Source organism: Oryctolagus cuniculus, chromosome 8 (genome assembly GCF_964237555.1).
Source record: "Oryctolagus cuniculus chromosome 8, mOryCun1.1, whole genome shotgun sequence".
In the NCBI taxonomy this organism is placed as follows: Eukaryota; Metazoa; Chordata; class Mammalia; order Lagomorpha; family Leporidae; genus Oryctolagus; species Oryctolagus cuniculus.
In genome coordinates this window covers 129,754,387-129,772,095 of record NC_091439.1, presented here as the reverse complement: position 1 = coordinate 129,772,095, position 17,709 = coordinate 129,754,387, and the positions used below count along the sequence as shown (strand labels likewise).

The 17,709-nt window shown below is 40.7% G+C and overlaps 2 protein-coding genes and 1 pseudogene across 12 annotated transcripts in view; all 3 read right to left on the bottom strand.

Moving 5' to 3' along the window:
* The window catches only part of LOC138843592 (rho GTPase-activating protein 20-like), a 1,064,354-nt gene that overhangs the window by 824,524 nt on the left and 222,121 nt on the right, over positions 1 to 17,709 (bottom strand). The window lies entirely within an intron of this gene.
* Positions 1 to 17,709, bottom strand: part of LOC103346233 (protein transport protein Sec24B) — a 230,300-nt gene that overhangs the window by 177,717 nt on the left and 34,874 nt on the right.
* On the bottom strand, positions 5,396 to 7,205 carry LOC127490015 (cyclin-dependent kinase 14 pseudogene; annotated as a pseudogene).

The following is a 17,709-nucleotide window of genomic DNA, read 5'->3' as shown; positions in this document are numbered from 1 at the left end:
GGAATGCAAGTGCACCCTACTGGGTCAACCAGGTCCTCTGAGAATGAAACTTATAGAGCCCCAGAAAACCCTTTGCATCCAGGTTCCAGTGGGGGGTTCCAAAGCATTGTCATGGGCTTCTGTCTATACAACCCTGCTTCCAGATCACTGTTCTAGCCTGCTTTTTCCAAAATGCTTTTCTTGTGTGTCCAAAAAATATTTTTTGAAGACACAGTAAAGTATCTCCTTTAGTATGTGGCAGTGACTGAGCAGTCCCCACTTAGAATAAGTGAAGCATAGCATGATGAAGAAGACAAACTCCTGAGCTATGTCCCTGGATTTAACCTCAGGCTTTAGACAGTTTTGCATGTAAGAACTTGAAAATTATTTAACATCTCTGGGCCCTAGTTTCCTTATCTAGAAATGAGGGTAATGATAGTACCTATTTGATAAAAATTTCTATGAATATAATTGGTATATCATATGTATATCACTACAGTGCCAGGCATGTGGTAAGTACTTTGCAAATGCCAGCTCTTACTGAAATAGAATGAACTCAATAGGTATGCGTGCTCACTCTCTCTTTTCTCCCTCTCTCTCTCTCTGTCCCTCTCTCTTAAGAACATGCTTTTTCCTATCCCTTGGATGAAATTTTAAACTAGACCTATACATTTTTCATAATTTTCTTGATAACTCCAAATATCCTCTGTTGCAACAAATTAAATTTGAACAAATAAAATGTCCAACAGTATAAAAATTATCAATTCCAACTTTCATCTTAGACCTTTCCTCCATCCCAGCTTAAAAGTCTTGAGAAGGCTTTGTGTGGTGGACAGGGCAGGAGGGGACTGAATGATCAGCCTTTACCCTACCCGCCTCCTAACTTCATCTCCTTCTGTCCCAGCCTGTGTGTCAGCAGCCCTGCCCCTTCCAAGACCTGCACTAGAGAAGAGTATCCAATAATGATCTTCCTGGCTCATACAGTTGTGCTCTGGCATTGGAGTGCTCTGGGCTTGGCAGTTAGCTAGAACTGGCACTTTCTCTAACAGAGTGGTCTTGGAGTTTTCTCAGGAGTTTACAGTTTTTACATGAAGGAGCCTTTTGCTATGGCTAGTCACTAATAACCACAACTCTACCCCCCTGGGCACTTGGCAATTCACCTCAGACTCTGTAGGGGTTCCATCACCATCCAGCCCTATTGGCAGAAAGACTTCTAAGTTCACTCCACACTGAGTCTACCCTCCTATACTAAGCTCAATGGTTTCAGTTGCTTCACAGGAAAACTCATGCATCTTTGCCTTAAAGTGATTGTAAGTTCATGGCTCTTTATTTTAGCCTTGTCAGTTGTGGGTTAGTGTTATTATGCATGCATCCCCAGGGGACATATGACCCAGGTGGGCTTGTTAAAACCTCTCTCACCTAGACCACAATGTGAACTGTACAACCTTTCTCTTGTGGAAAGACTGGTTACTCACCTCACAATCACCCCAAAGCAATCTTCACTCCTAGCTTCCCTGACCTCCATGTAGCATGTCCTGGACAGGAAACTCAGTATCTCCTTTAGTATGTGGCAGTGACTGAGCAGTCCCCACTTTATTCTCAGCTTTGGAGGCTCAGCCAAAACTGATCTTATTTTGTGTTATGCTTATTCCAAACAACTGCTCACTTCCAAAGCGCTCTCCTCATTCACTGAAGTCTTTGCTGGGTCAGTCTTTCCTATACCCTGCTGCCTCTTTCAGTGGAGGGAGTTAACTTATGTGAATTTAGATTTTCATGCCTGTAGAGTGAAGATTAGGGGTATTAAGAAGATAGCAGTTTACACAATACCTGCAGTTCCATCACCATGCCTCTTGATGTATTTGTCATCCTGAACCTCAAGTAGGATCTGCTATTTCCTAGAACATATTCGGTTCCTGATATGGTCTCACACTATGAGCATCTCACCTCACCTACAGCTATTGTGTAAAGATACACGTTTTCCATGCAAAAGGCCCCCAATGAAAGCTGAAATGCACATTGTTCTTACTGAAGAAACACTCATCCTTTCTAAAGACAGATGGGAAGCTGGAAATTAGCTTGTGGGAAGAGAGAACATAGAAGAACAGGGTGACCAACTCATCCTGCCTTGCTCAGGACTTTCCTGGTGTTAGTGTGAGAACTCCCACATTCTGGGAAGCTCTTCAGGTAACCAGAGTGAAAAACCAGAGTGGGAAAACCAGAGTGGTTGATCACCCCACTAGTAGGGCCCAGATTATTTCTGGCTGTGCCTGTGAGGGTCTTTGAGATTAGAATTGGAATCAATAAAGTGACTTATTGTACAAATATTTGTCCTCCCCAATGTGTGTAGGCACTAACATCAACCAGTTCACTGAGGGCCCAAATGGAACAAAAAGGCAGAGGAAGCATGAATTTGTTCAGTCTTCCTGACCTAGAACATCCATCCTCTATTGCCCTGCCCATCAGAGCTCCTAGCTCTTGAGCCTTAGGACTACAGGATTTCCACTGTGTCCCCAGTTTTCAGGTGTCTGGTCTCTGATTGGGAGTTAAATCATTGACTCACTTAGCTCTCAGGCCTTCACACTGTAACTGAATTATACTGCTGGTATTTCTGGCATATTATTGGACTTCCCAAACTCAGCAATTGGGTGAGCCAATCCCCATAGCACATCTCTTCTGATTTATCTATCTATCTATCTATATCTATCTACCTACCTACCTACCTACCTACCTATTTTTTGGTTCTGTTCCTCTGGAGAGCTCAGAGTAATAAAATCCAGGCATAAAGAAACAGAGGCTCTTGGAGTGTTAGGCTGGTCCTGAGCACACCCCAGCCTGGGTTCCAACTCTCCTCAGTGACACTCTTTCCCAGTACTCCCCTGGCTTTTCTTGTTGCTTTTACTTTGGGTAAGTGAGAGAAAGAAACATAAGCATTAGATGAGTCTTAATTCAAAGGACAAGAAAGCTGGGTTACAAATATTTTACACAAATTCTTAAAAAAGGATTTCCAGGACTTTTCACTGCATATTTCTCAGAGTTTTCAATCTACAAGGAGGAAAAGGAAATGAACCACAAAAGCAAAATGGTCTACCTTTAGCCACACAAACATGATGTGGAAGATCTACTGTTTCTTGTTCTTGGCCTACCCTACTGGGCTATTTTTCTTGTTTTTTTTTTTTTTTGTTTTTTTTTTTTTTATTAAGGCCTACATGGACCTCTGCTGTGTATGGTTTGTTTTTTATTCTTTGACCCTTTAACAAAGAAATAATCTATTTTCTGTCTAATCCATTGGGTGGTGATAAGGATCAAGGAAGAAAAATGTAATAATGCATGTGAAAAAAATCATACTCAGTCTTCTTTTCTATAACTCTTTGGGCCACTCACACTGCCAACTCATTTTGGCTTAGTCATATGTGTTTATTCTCTCTGTCTCAAGCATTAAAACTTGCCTGTCCAAGATCCCTAAACATTTGCTTCATCATGCAGTGCCTGCCAAAAGAAAACCAAGTCCTATGAAAGGAAATAAAACTCTTGGGTAATAACAGAAGGTAAATAGGTCTCACTCTCATCCTAGTTCACACCATGGGCTTCCTTCTAGAAAGAGGGCATACAATTTTCTCATTCATTTCTCATTCGAAAGAGTGTTCTCTAGTGGTGGGAATTTCACTTCATGTAGGAAGTGATGGCAAAAACCAGATGACAGAATGATTTGAGGACAGAGAAATTGTGGAAAATTTCCTGAAATAGCAACACTCATCCATTACTAATTCCACCAATCTCTAGTTAACATCCTGAAGTGGGAGGATAAGGGATCAAAGCTAGAAACCCAACAGATTCATCCTAGTGGCCAAGTCATGGAGACTAGGAGAATTTTCTTCTACCTCTGCTATGTTTAATACTAACATGGCTATTTAAAACTATCATCATTTTCAGGGATAAGTAAACAACAAAAACCAAAAGTAGATAATATATTCTAAAACTAGAAATATGTATCTGAAATTTTCATTTGAAAACTAAACTGCATCCAGGTTATGAATATTAATGCATAACACAATCATAATTCTAATGATTGCAACAGGCATTAATTAATCAGCAAAGAAGACTGAGATATGGACCTGTTCAAATGACTGTAATCACTTTTATACACGGCACTGATTATTATTCTTACAGACCTATTCCCTTACAGGAAGCACAGTCAGCAGATCAGAAAGAGCTAAAGGAGGAAGAAATCGGGGGGAGCATTCTGTATGTCTTTCTATCTAACTTCCTCCTCCTCCCTGTCAGGCTCTGGCTTGAAAATGCATGTGTTACTCCACATATGGCTGAACTTCCGCTGAGTGGTCCTGTGCCATGGCGACAGCTCTCACCAGCTCCTACAAAGCTGCTTCCTCCATTTGTACTTTGGACCTCAGGGTTGCGACAGTTTGCTGGTGATGCCAGTCCTTAGGGGGTTACCATTTCTTGTTGGTTCCCATAAGCATACTCATGTCTTTCTAAACAGTCTCTTCATTTAGCTCCATTTAACTCATGTGTACTTACCTGCTTCCTGCCAGGATGTTTCACTGATTCATGTATAGATGATAAAATTAAAATTGGGGAAAACTTTGGGTTACATAGATTTTTTAAAAGCATCGTGAAAAGAATTATTTTTTATCTAAAAATTTCACATAAAGTACTACAATACTTAATCCTTTTCCATGTAATCAGTGCAAGAACCAATTTCTTTCAGAACAGTTTCCTTTTTCCAGGGTATTATACAGGTTAATAAAAGTCTTAATTATAATAATATTAAAATGTTAACTATCTTCCAAAAATTGTTTTCACCTTTTGGCAGCATTTTGGAAGATTTCATTGTGGCATAATGCCAAAAGAGAACACTGCATGGATTTGCTTTTTATTACCATAATTTGCTGCTGAAACTCCAGAGTAAAACAGGGACCCATTACCTAAAAAATTTTAGATAAAAGATGTATGAAGGCACCTAGCTTTCTTCTTCCCAAAATACATCAGAGGAGATGGACGTGAATCATGAAAACTTTTAGTTACTGAAAAAGCCAATGAAAACTCTAGATTCTTAAAAAAAAAAAAAAAAAAAACATGCACACACACACAAGGAGATTCCATTAGTACATGCTCAACAAGTATTAACTAGTAGCAAACATATACAATCAGTCATACTTTTTTTTTAAAGTTTCACGTTTTCTCTCAGATTGCCAGTTTAGAGGTTTACATATTTTACCTTAAAAAGCATCAAATGCTGTACAAACTCCAATAAAATGTGGTTTCCTTTTTTACAATTTGAAACTTCTCCTAGTATATTATTATCAGACATGACACAGATAGATTGTAGTACCCCAATTTATCATTCGTGACAGACGTGGATGCTAAGCTAACTGATGACGACACAGAATTCCTGCATGAGCAGTCAAATCCAAGTAGACATGCTGACACCGTCTTGGAGGGATGTCAGTGAGTCTGTCTTCCTGACTCACGAATGAACTGTGAAAATGGAAAGGGCAGCTCCACGCATGGATGCGATACACAGTGGCACAAGTAGCCAGGGTTTCCCCAGGCAGTGTGTGACTCGAGCGGAACACCTGTGCATCCACCCTTGCGTACAGGCGATTTGCAGTCAGTGAAACATACCTGGCTTAAAATGCAGCAAAGAACGGACTCCAGGCCACGTGTCCTCATTCAGGGTTCCAAGAACCAGAAATATTCGCTCAAGTTGATCCTGAATGTCTTTCATTCCCCGAAAAGCAGCAACTCCTTGGATCATTTCAACAAAGAGGCAGCCTACTCCTCACATGTCAAGGCAGGTGGGATATTCTGTGGAGCCCAGGAGCTCATCCGGAGGCCTGTACCACAGGGCAGCCACTTCGTTGGAGTATGTGTGGCTGGGGACGGACTTTGCTTGTGCAAGACCGAAATCTGCCAGCTTTAACTCCCCCGTGTCACTTATCAGAAGGTTCTGTGGTTTCAGGTCTCTGTGCAAAATATAATGCTGGTGGATGTAAGACAGCCCTCGCAGCAACTGAAATAAAAATAACTTCACATTCTCTGGATGCAGCCCCCCAGGGTGCTTGTCCATGTACTGACATAAATCAGTGTGCTAGAAGCTTGAAGTAATTGGCAGATGTAGTTGATGTTTTGAGTATGAATCCTGAAACACATATTCAAACACAAGTGTCAGTGTCTCCTTGGTGTAGATGATGTCATGAAGCAGCACCATGTTAGCATGTTTTAGTCCTTTTAACAGAGACACTTCCCTGATAGCCGTGAAAGGTGTACCTTCTTCTTCCTGCAGCCTGATCACCTTCAGGGCTACCAACTTCCCATTTACTTTGCTTTTCCCTTTGTACACGGTAGCATAGGATCCCTCCCCTAGCTTTTCCAGTTTTTCATATGAGTCCGCTTTTCCAAATTTGGGGCTTGTCGGCGAGCTGGGGCTAGAGTGCCGCCTAACTTTTGGAGACTCCTTGCCAGCAGAGGAGGACTTAAAATTAATGCATGGATTGTTCTCAGAATGCACCCTCCTTACTTGATTCGTCGGCTTCTCAAACGGGTCAAAAGTGCTCTGTGTCCTCTGAACCCTGACTTTTTTATCCTCAGGAATTGTATCCAGGGGTTTGATCACTGAGTCCATCCCCTGGCAGTTCCGTGTGGACATCTTGGTGACACATATCTCATCAAAGGCAGTATCGTCTTTCTTCAAAGCGATGCAGCTGAAACTCTCCGACAAAGTTCTCCGCAACTTCTTCATCTTGCCGATCTTTTCAGCCAGCTGCGGCTCAATGAGGTCGCACATCTGGACGACGCGGGGCCGGGCAACTTCCCTCAAACTGGTCCAGAGCAGAGCGCAGACAAGGCGAGGGCGCGCCTCCTCACCGCCTCCTCCCCGGCCGGCGGCGACGCGCAGGGCTCGGCAGGCGAGCGGCCCGGGCAGGCTCTGCCGCCAATCAATCATATTTAATTGTACAGTTTATATTTACAAATTCACCTGCTCATCAAAATTTATTTCTACTCCACGATGATTATTCAAGGGCTTCTGTGGCCATTTGGGGGCACGCACAAAATAGTGAAAAATTTGAGTTGCCTGATGCACACACCCACCACTGAGTTGAACAAGTGACATCCTGCCTTCATTCCTCAGTTGTCAAATTGTGAACAAATGTTCTTTTCTCAGTCTTCTTAATTTTACATTTGTGTGCTTCTTGTTGGGCGATTACATTGTTTAAAATGGCCCTCAAATAAAGTGTTAAAGTGCCAACTACTAAGTGCACAAAAGCTATGATATGCCTCACAAAGTGCATGTGCTAGGTAAGCATTGTTTGGCCATGCGTCATAGTTCTGTTGACCCTGAGTTCAATGTTAATAAATCAACAACACAGAAACAAACAAAAGCCGTGGACAAAAATGTTACCAGAAGCTCAAAGGAACCTTCTTCTGTATTTCTCTTAGGTTCTGTATTCAATAATTTAGAGTTTGCAGCAATATCATAGAATATAAAAAGCACAAATAATGAGGATTGACATTGTGTGTGTGTGTGTGTGCACGTGTGCACATGTGTACATAAAGCAATATGGCATCTCCTAGGACCAATTTATGGCTGCCTTACACTTAAATGTTTTTGTTACAGATTAATTGGTGATCCTTTCCTTGAGGAGGGAGATTTGAAGATGAACCTGGAGGGCTAATAACACAAAGGAGTAAATTTCAAAAGTCAAAATGGATTTTTTGTGAAAACAGGCAGTTGGTGAACCAGATGATTAGAAGAGAGCGTGAAATGAAAATCAAGAACTCCTGGATGACATTGTTTGTGCTGCTTTAAGTTATGTCAGGAGCAAGCCTCTGGGTGAGCAGTTAAAGCACTGCTTAGGATGCCCATTTTCCATATGACAGTACCTGGGCTTATTCCTGGCTTGGTCTCTGGATTCCAGCTTCCTGCTAATGCAGACCCTGGGAAGCAGCAGCAATGTCTCAAGGTAGTTGGGTTCTGTATTGACTTTGCAGCTCCAAACTTCAGCCCCAGCCCCAATCCACTCATGCACGCATTTGGGGAGTGAACCAGCAGATGAGTGTGTTAGTCCCCTCCTCCCCAAATAAATACATGAAAAATTTAAAAAGAAAGGTAAAAAATAAACTTCTACCAAGTTACTCAACTAACACAACTACTTGGGAAGTGTATTAACTATGCAAATTTTCTACATCTGGCACTGTAGTAATTAAGAATTTAGCTCTGGGGGCCAGCGCTGTGGCTCACTTGGTTAATCCTCCTCCTGCAGCACCAGCATCCCATATGGGCACTGGGTTCTAGTCCGGTTGCTCCTCTTCCAGTCCAGCTCTCTGCTGTGGCCTGGGAAGGCAGTAGAGGATGGCCCAAGTGTTTGGGCCCTGCATCCGCATGGGAGACAAGGAAGACACACCTGGCTCCTGGCTTTGGATTGGCGCAGCGCTGGCCATAGTGGCCATTTGGGGGGTTAACCAATGGAAGGAAGACCTTTCTCTCTCTCTCTCTCTCTCTCTCTCTCTCTCTCTCTCACTAATTCTACTTGTCAAAAAGAAAAAAAGAAGAAAAATAATTTAGCTCTAGAATTGGCAGTGTAGACAGGAGACAAGGGTTAGAGGTAATCTCTGGAAAAGAGAGGGCAGAGCAAGACTGTCAGATCATATCTGATATTATAAACTCTTAATGTATCAGGTGCTTTATTCCTCAAAATTAAAACAAAATCTTGTGTCTCAACAGCATTAACATGAGTAGACTCAAGTTTGAATCCCAGCTCCACTCTTTCCTAACATGAAAGCCATAGGCAAGTCACCCAACCTTAGGTTCCTAGTTGATAAAATTAGGAAGTAATGCCTGTCTCAAAATGTTGTTTAGGTGTTTAATATGACAGGCACTGCACTGCTAGGCTTAAAGTCAGTTCTCAGTAAGGGACAGGAATTATACATACTCCCAGGCTTTAGTTTTCTCTTCAGTTTGAAGAAACTCTGAATGAACATTATACCAAGATAAAATTATTTTAGCAAAGATCTTAAAATACTTTGAAAAGAATGTAAGTATATGGGCAGGTTCACTTCGATTACATAAATCATATCAGTACTCAACCCCTGCACCTCTTAACAGCTCAGGAATGTGGTGAGAAAAACAACAATATTTTAAGTTTTTAATTACAGGCATTTGGAAACCAGCTCAGAACACCCTCTAGAGACCTTTCACTGAGGATAATTTCATCACTGAGCCCAAGGCTGATATGAAGAGATTAGAAATCATTTACTTGGCCGGCGCCGCGGCTCACTAGGCTAATCCTCTGCCTTGCAGCACCGGCACACTGGGTTCTAGTCCCGGTCAGGTGCCGGATTCTGTCCCAGTTGGCCCTCTTCCAGGCCAGCTCTCTGCTGTGGCCAGGAAGTGCAGTGGAGGATGGCCCAAGCCCTTGGGCCCTGCACCCCATGGGAGACCAGGAGAAGCACCTGGCTCCTGCCATTGGATCAGTGCGGTGTGCCGGCCACAGTGTGCCAGCTGCGGCAGCCATTGGAGGGTGAACCAACAGCAAAGGAAGACCTTTCTCTCTGTCTCTCTCTCTCACTGTCCACTCTGCCTGTCAAAAAAAAAAAAAAAAAGAAAGAAATCATTTACTCATCCAGTCATTCATGTAGTCAGTCAGTCATCACTTCTTGAGTGTTTACCTGCCCTATGTGCTGGAGCTGGAGCTCAGAACATGACAGACATGATTCCTGCCTCTGTGGCCTTGTGGGGAGGGGAGGGAGACAATTACACAAACTGCTGTATAATTATAAACACGATGCACCTAGAGAACTGCTACACGAGCACAAATGTGATCCAGTGTCAGCATTTTTACAAAGAAAGCAGTCCTGGAGCTGATGGGTAATTCCAATCGAACAATGGAAACCAATACCTATCCTTAAGCAAGCAACACTTCCAAAAGTCCCCTCTTCTGCTGCTTACTTTAGTCCTTTGACCCATGAAGCATCTCGACTTCTAGCCTCATCACCTCTTTACTTCTATGTATCCCATTTCCCTCTCCCTGATATCTTCTCTGTATCACTTTTTCAACAAAATAGACCAAAATCCTCCTTGGAGGTAGAAGTGGAATAAGAAAACCAGTACATTTTTTAGCAGTTGTGAAAGAAAAGGTTGTGATTACCCTATGATATTAATTTTCATTACTGTAGAGAAAGAAACTACAAGATTTAACAGGAGTGCTCAGTAAGAAGAGCTAACTAGTGTGGTCAAATGAAAAGTCCCTGCAAAATAACACTTTACTTGAGACTGGAATTCGTAGGGATCAGCTGAGGCAGAATAAGTCATTGTGCATGGGACATAAGGGAGATAGGTTTTGAGGGAACAAAAAGAAGGTCAATGTGGCTAGAGAAGAGTGGAGAGGGATTTGAAAAATGAGACTGCATAGGCAGGAAGGGGTTAGATCATGCAGCTCTTCCTTGCCAAAAGCAACAAGAAGCCACTGAAGAGTGTTTATTCTATATTAAGAAATATAAATATTCTTTATATTTTCAAGTGAAATTTTTTAGTATCTTTCTTTGGCAATGCTATTTTTTAAAAATCCAAGACCTATGATCTTCTACATCTCATTCACTATCATAATATATTCATCAAGGCTTCATTTGGAAATAAGAATGATCTGTGCCCATAAATTTCTGTGAAATTCACTTTTCTTTAGGACAAAAATCACACAGAAACGTGTGAGCAAATATATGCTACACTCACATATAAACTTATCCCACTTCAAATTATGAAGGATATTGCAGAGCATATAGCATAACTATAGCTCAAAAAGTAGCTTTCTTTGGTTATATTGTGAAATCCGAAGTGGGCTTGTGACACAGGTTGGTTTATAAATAGGCAAATAGGCGCCTTTGTCTTCCTCTCTACTTGTAACAGACATCTCTTTTCTCTGTGTTCACAGAGGATGACTGCGAAGGCAAACAGTCTCATGCTGTTCTTTTCCTAAACACGCGGTTATTCGGTTTTAACAAGGTGACTGGTTTCCACCATAACAGGTATCTTTCCACTTGTCTGAGTCCCCCAGACCATACAGTAAAAATCCATGCAACATTAGCTTTCCCACTAACATTTTACCCATTCTACTTACCTCGTGCCACTAATTTTGGGTAATAGTTGAGTAATGCAAATAGGGATTCCTTCCTCTTTCCTTGCTTTTGAATTTCTATGTGATGTACATGGAGGCGATGCTATTCAGATCTTTTTGGTTCTGTGTTCTACCTCAACCATATTTCATTGCCTTCTAAGCACAGGTGGAACTCTTGCATCTCCTACTGGCTACTTACTTTATTGTGTTTTTGCAGTAACCATAAAGTAAAAAGTTTTTCAATTTCTCTTATTTCTAAGTTCCCGCATTTACATTTAATTTTCAGGCCCAAATTCTGTCAAATATAACTAACTCAGAAGAGCTCATTCCACAGATGCAGTTACCCTTCCAAATGCTATAGAAAAGCAAGGAAAGAGTGGTTTTCATGTGGAACCATGAGGTTTCATATTTTATGTGCAGCAGTAAGGAATTTGCCTGATGCTTACTGAAATCATTCCTAGCCTGAGAGCATATGGGGCATAAACAGTAAAGAAACTATTACTGGCATTAACCTATCATAATTAAATGGCAAACTTTGAGTTGACCTCCAAGGTCTCCTTATCTGATTATGGAGGTAAAGATACTACTTTGAGGTTAAAAAGAAAAGTACTGTATTGTTCTTAAACCCAAGTAAATTATCCCTTGTCCTGAGGCCAGGCTGTAGAGGGTTTCACTCTGGCCCCCTTTACCCCAGCCCTACCCTTCCCCACATTGCAAGTTGTCTGCTGTGCAAAGGGGAGGTACCCACTTGGAGCCTGTGCCATTTCTTCCTTCTGGACCCCTTTCTGCATTTCAGGACTTCAGAAGTCCTTTCTCAACTAGTCCTCAATGTGCTTTCAGAATTTCTAGACCTAAGGATGACCAAAAGATAACTACCACCAAGGGAACGTGGGTGGAACCTGGATATATCAGTTGAGGGGTCCACACATACACACGTGAAACCCTGTGCAGCACGAGAGGCAGCCAGCGCTGTGAGAAGAAGGGGACTGGCTCCTTTCACAGCTCCATGTTCTAGTAGGAATTTCAGGTTAACAGGAAGAACCTCTCTTATTTTACAGTTTGTTTAGCTTACTTATAACCTGTAAACACATTTAGGGATATGATGGATGCACCTCTATTTTCTTGTTACAAATCTCACAATTGTGAAGAGTGGGCCTAAGGAGAACATATTGAGCTGAAAGACATCAGAGACTAAGAATTAATTGGGGAAATCCACATTCTTTTTCAAACATAAATCATCAGAACAGGAATACAAAAGATGACAGGGAAGGGGAGGAGAGCCCCACCCCTGAGATTTGACAGGAGCTTCAATCTTTGAAACTGTGCTCTTTGTTCATAAAGCTTGAGGAGCCAGATAGAACATTCTCTGCTCTGCCACAGGAATTCCAGCCCTAGAACAGTGGCTCGCAGGCTGTCAACTGCTCTTTACTCCCCTGTTGTAAGAATGCAGCTGAGGTTGAAAACTTGTCACCAAGTTGGAGCCAATATCCACCTGTCCCTCTTGTCAGTCTGTTTTTGAAAAATCTTCCTGGGATTTAAAAACTGAAGCCATAAAAATGGGATTTGCTTTAACTCTTTCTAGAACAGCTCTACACTATGCACACATCGTATATCCCAGAATGACAGTGTCTCCTTAAGATTGTGGTATTTAAATAAAATTAACAGCTGTGCAGTACTTGGAACTGCCATGACACATATTCCTGGGGAATTGTTTGCTTACTCACTCATTGAGGATAGATTTTATATTTCAAGAAAGCCAAAAGAGAGAATGATAAAAGGAAAGAGAAATTCACAGTTGTAATTTATAGAAACTTGTATCAATAATTATTTATTATAAGTAAAAAGTTAGCATGTATAATTGTACATGAGTATATATTTGTTTTATACTAGGAAAATGCTGTTACATACATAGTAACCATAGTAATATATCATTATTTTAATATCTAATTATTTTAAAAATCTACAAATCCTTAGTGGATTTTGCTTCAATTTTGAAATTGTATATGAAAACATGTCTAGCTTTCCAACAGATTATTAAAAGGAAGAAATAATTATATTACTGTGAAAAAATGAACTAACTGTCTGGAAGAAAATATTATAAAGATATTTTATATCATTTCAAACATTATATTAAATTGAAGAGGGAGGGTAGTTAAATTCATAATAGGAAATTCTTTTGAGGTCTAATATGTGTCGCTGGGGATTGAAGAAGCAACCTGGCTCCCATTCTGGATTATATGCAGTGCCGCTATGCAGCTGACAGGAACAGGGCAATCCAAGGATCCCACTGGGTCAAGGGGAGGACACAGTTAGCAAAAGCCATCCATGTACTTTGGGGGTACTTTCTCTGTTGTGGTGTTGCCCTTTTTGCCAACAAAGGCTATTTGTTTGTTTGTTTTTAACAGCCTTGCCAAAGAGTTATCTGTTCAAGCCTTTTCAATAAGGAATTCTAAGAGATAAGAGAAGAAAATTGATTTCTATGTTTCACAAGGCCATAAGGCTCTTATTTAGGAGCAGAGGGGGACATCGAGTTAGGTACTGTGTATCCTCACTTTATTAACTATAATCATAAATAAAAGGATTCCCTAAAGGAAATCCTTTTCACATTTATTAGCAGTGCTCAATTCACATTTAATAAGGATTTTCACATGCCATTAGAATTAAGAGAACAATAACAGCCAATAGAAAGAGTAAGCAAAATATACCACAAATTCTCACCCAGAACAAATACTGCACAGCACTGTGAGGAGCAGATACTTAACAGAACACAAACTTGCTCCCCTTAGAGTGATATATTTGAAGACCAGGTGTGCAACTGACAGATTTTTGAACTAAAGAGAATGATTAAATAATGACATTTACCCAATCTGTATATACATTAATATTTGGAGATCTTTATCACTTTAACTTTGAAGAAGTAGGAGGTATATTTCTATATGTAAGAAGTTTAAAAGTAGATATGTATTAGGGGAAACATTCTGCAGACTTACAGAGCCTCCAAAGCACATATGTGCTAATAGTGTGATTTAAAAATATATATAAGAAAACACAATCGCTTTCATTGATGTAATGTAGCTTAGCCATTCTGAAACAGAACTTATCAATGGGCAGTGGCCTAGGAAAGTCAGTTCTCAACATTTCAACCATGGAAAGTGACGCAAATGTCACAGGCTGTGAATTTCTAACTCCCTGATTTGTTTTCCCTTACGTATACCATTGTTTCCTTTGGAGAGTAAGTAGCAAGTGGAAGCCAGCAGCTGAAAGTTGGTCTCTTTGACTTGCAGCCTTCACTTCACACTCATCAGTGCCTCTCACTTCACTATCTCTCACCTTGACTGCCACGAAATTCCAACCCAGGACGTGGAGCCAAGAAGGGCTTTGTAGTGAAGTTCAGGCTTAGCAAAACCTAAGCTATCATAGCCCTTCTGAAATCAGACTCGCAGCACCGCCTGGCCAAAAACTGCATCGACTTTTAAAATATACACTGTACACAGTGTATATTTCATTTCACACAAAGGAGCACTCAGCACCACACATACTTGTTAAATAGTAATAACTTAAACATTTGCTCTCTAGATCCTCTGTGTATGCTCAAATAATATGGGCTACTAAAATTTCAGTACACATATACTTTTCTACCACCTCTACTGCACAGAAAGCCCATTCAATTCTAAGTCTCAGCAGCACTGGAACATGTTTATTTATAAGATTATTTTCCAGCCTGGGAGGAGAGCCAATTTATACACTTGGAATATTCTCAATAAATAAATAGACTGTATCCTTCTTATCACAGCTTCATTGTGTCTATTATTATACACAGCAAGGCTATTTTATTACTATGACTGTGCCACATAGGTGTGCATATTGGCACTGATGCAAATAAGGACATGCACACAGGTGCTGCCACTCATGAAGCAATGTGCTCATCCATGCACTCGCTTGCTGAACACATCTGGCAGGCCAGGCATTGGATTAGGTACTAGGTGTGCAGCAGATAAAAGACAAACATGGCTCTCATCCTCATGAGACTTACAGTCTATTAGAGTAGACAGGCATTAACAAAACAATCACCAATAACATTGCAAGGATTCTATCCTGGCTGAAGGTCTGCTTTGATAAAGTTGCATCTTTGAGACCTGATAGATAGTTTGACAGGTAAAAAATAGGGCAGAATGTTCCTGTCAGAGAAAACAGCACACCCAAACGTGTGCTGAGTATGAGGAATTGAACTCAAGGGAAAGGAGAGAATGGTTAATGGTGAGGCTGAATGGACAGTGGCCAGGTCAGAAAGGGCTGCATTGCACATTAAGGAATTTGAACTTCACCCAGAAGACAATGGAGCACATCTAAGGGATGCGGACAAGCTAGTACTATCAGCAGATTTCCACTGGGAAGAGGACTCTTGCCTCAGTGTGGAGCAAGGATTAGAGGCAGACCTGTTGCAAGCCATTGCAGGAACCCAGGATTGAAAAAAAAATAACAGTTCTGTGGACCAAGGTGTAGATGCGGGGAGGAGCAAAGGAAATAGTTTCAAGAAGGTGGATGTGGTGCTATCATCAGGACACAGAAAGAATGATTTGTGGGGAAACACATAGAAGAGAACAAGAGAAAGGCATTGCTGATGGATACTCACAGAGATAATGTTGGTAGAGCCAAACTAGGGTATTCTGCTCAGAACAAAGTCAACATTTTCTTTGCTGTGGTTCCTCTATTATCTTAGGTCACCATCTGGATGATAGACACATGTAGGCTACTCCCAATGAGGACGGCTCAGGGTGCTTTTCAAGTAATCAGCAAGCACTATTTTCATTTCACACATGGAAAAAACAGTTTACAAAAAAGGGTAATACTATTAGCACTTCTTTCCTTGGCCTAATTTGAACCTTCTTTGTGTACTGTGAATAGAAAGAGTGACCCAATCTCTAAATTAGAATGTTTTCCTCATATTTTACTTTATCATTAAAATTGTCTTGTTTTGCCTCTCAGACAATCTGGATGGTGAACACACCAAGCATTACAGATGTATATGATTTTAAAATCCAGTGACTGGACTCTCAGCTGCTTAGTGAATGTGCTCAGAGCATCACAAAAGCCAAAAAAGATGAGAAGCCAGCAGAACCCATTTCAAAAGTCATAAAAATCTACTCCAATAACTTTCTGCCCACTTCTAAAACTTGAAAATTCGCCCCATGAAGCTACGAAGGTTCAGTGGGAAGATTAGATGTGACCCTACAATGTACACTCATGAGTACGGTAAGCAATACTTCAGATGAGAGGGGCAGAAGTCAATATAGCTCAGATGCTCCTACATTCCTATAGACTAGATGCAGAAACAGTGCAAGAGTGACAGCTAGCACGTCAACAACAGAATTTCTTTCAAAAATATTTTATAAATCACTGTTAAGGTGGCTTGATGGTGTGTATCATCAATTCTAGTTATGTCATCTTAAGAATCTCCTTAGTTGGAGGACTCTTCTTAATAAGTTCCTTTCTTAGAGAGGAAAAAGGATGCATGTGAGAGGGGACATCTGCTGAGTGCTTTCTCTTATTCTACAAATAATTCCCTCAAACAGTGCAATGCTGATTCTTCAATTTTTTACACAGCAAAGACAAGAAAGAATGAAAATTTAGGCCACTCTCATCTAAATTGCACACATAGAAAAAAAAAAACCAAGCCATGCAGTTGAAGTGTTTTTCCTAGAGGACAATAAATAAAAACAGATTATAGAGGAAACTGACTAAATGGGCAAAGATGGGTATTATTCAAAGATAACTTTGAATGTAGTAGAATATGGGATTACCAGGTTAAACTATCCGAACACAGACACAAATGGCTACAGGTTCTGACTGGCTGTGTTAAACTTATTCTTATATAACCTACCTTTTTTAAAACTAGTATTTAATTTGTTCTTATTTTACAAATGTGACAATGTATTAATTATTCTTCGAACTGGCTCACAAAATATTGTCCCTTGTTTTTATGTGGGTAGATGGAGCAAGAGTCAAGACAAGCAATGTCATCAGCACAGAGGTCATCAACCTAATAAACAGGAACAAGAGAAGCGAACGATCTGCTTCCCTCAGGGGAAACTGCAGGACCACTATGTCTCCCAGAAACATTTGATACAGAAACTTTCTTGCCCAGGACTTGTACCTGAGTACAACCCAATAAAAGCCATTTCAAAGTGTTATTTATGTTGATGAGTGGATGCACCAGGAGCTCAATATAACTTTAGGTGCTGGCAGAATAGTAGAAAAGATCATGTTATCTATTCCACCAAGTGAAAGAGAAGGGGGGGGGAGGAGAAAAGAAAGAAGAAGAGAAAGAGAAGGAGGAAGGAAGGGAACCAAAAGAAAGATTCACACAATAAGTCATCTGTAACAGCTGAAGGCAAATTGGCTTAATCTCCTAACAGCAAACTTTTACAGGTTCACCAAGAATAATCATAATAAAATCTTTTTTTTTAAACTTTTATTTAATGCATATAAATTTCCAAAGTACGACTTATGGATTACAATGGCTTCCCCCCCATACCGTCCCTCCCACCCACAACCCTCCCCTTTCCCACTCCCTCTCCCCTTCCATTCACATCAAGATTAG